The sequence below is a fragment of the Octodon degus genome, unplaced genomic scaffold, assembly GCF_000260255.1.
Source record: "Octodon degus isolate 3935 unplaced genomic scaffold, OctDeg1.0 scaffold00130, whole genome shotgun sequence".
NCBI lineage: Eukaryota > Metazoa > Chordata > Mammalia > Rodentia > Octodontidae > Octodon > Octodon degus.
This window is the reverse complement of record NW_004524706.1, coordinates 2,798,225-2,799,571: the sequence shown is the minus strand read 5'-3', so window position 1 is coordinate 2,799,571 and position 1,347 is coordinate 2,798,225. Positions and strand designations below refer to the sequence as shown.

Below are 1,347 nucleotides of genomic sequence, written 5' to 3'. Positions count from 1 at the left end.
TTCTAAGTAGGTGCTTTAGACCACTGAGCCATCTCACCAGCCCAGCAATTTATCTTGAACATTTAAAATAATCGTTATTTAGTTTTATTCATAACGATAAGCTTAATTCTATAATCCAGGTACATTGGGAGGGGAGCAAGGAAAATATGGAACCCAAAGAACTACGATAAGAGAGGAGATGATGGGGCATTTTGAGCAGGTGGAGCGCAGGGTGCTCTCCTGAGCTAGAGGAATGGTGTGGTCTGGGGTGGCAGTACATACAAGTCACACGCGTTAGAGCTGCCCACAGTCCGTAATGGTGATCTTCTTGCTGGTCTCGCCGTTCTTGGACCCGCAGCGCTCCACGGCCTCCACCGTGTTCACACCCTCTTTCACCTTCCTGAAGACCACGTGCTTGCCGTCCAGCCGCTCAGTCTTGGCAGTGCAGATGGAAAACTGGGACCCGTTTGTGTTTGGCCCAGCATTTGCCATGGACAAGATGCCTGGGCCTGTGTGCTTCAGGATGAAGTTCTCATCATTAGAACTTCTCCCCATGGATGGACTTGCCGCCAGTGCCATTGTGGTGTGTGAAGTCACCACCCTGGCACATAAATCCTGGAATAATTCTGTGAAAGCAGGAACCCTTATAACTAAATCCTTTCTTTTCGGTGCTCAGAGCACGAAAGTTTTCTGCTGTCTTTGGAACTTTGTCTGCATATAACCGTAAAGAGACGCTGCCCAAGGGCTCGCCGTTGGCAGCGATATTGAAGAACATGGTGGGGTTGACCATTGTTGGCAACAAATAACTAAGAGGAAGGATAGCGGTGTCTGCAAAGCCTATCTAGAACATTTTTTGATATCTTAGACAATTCTTGTGGTAGTTTTAATCTTTACAATAGTTCTTAATATAAGTGTGTGTCACAAGACTCTCTCCTATATGGTTTTTTCCACTCTATTTGTTAGGGTTTGGCATAAGTGACTTCATTTTGTCTTTGACAATTTCCAAACAGTGTCATTCTGTGAGATTGGGTACATAGAGGAGAAGCAGCTAAGGGTTCTAGGATCATGGACAAACAGTAGATTCACTTTTAGGTATGTGGAATTCTAGAACTGGCCAAATAGCTCAGTGAATTAAAGTACCTGCAAGCAGGTGCAGGGGCACGCTGAGATGGCAATTGATATTGGACATGATGTGTGCCTGTAATCCCAGCTCTTGGGAGGCTGTAAACAGGCGGATCACTATGAGTCTGATCTAGTAGTGAGACCCTGAATACCCTGTAGACCCTTCCTTAAAATACAAAAAACAAAACAAAACAAAACAAAGATATGCTGAATTGGAAGTGCTGTGGAAAACTCAAAAGAAAATAT

The 1,347-nt window shown here is 44.7% G+C and overlaps 1 pseudogene; it reads right to left on the bottom strand.

Annotated features, from left to right (window-relative positions):
* Positions 1-273: 273 nt before the first annotated feature.
* Positions 274-769, bottom strand: LOC101565553 (annotated as a pseudogene).
* Positions 770-1,347: the final 578 nt, after the last annotated feature.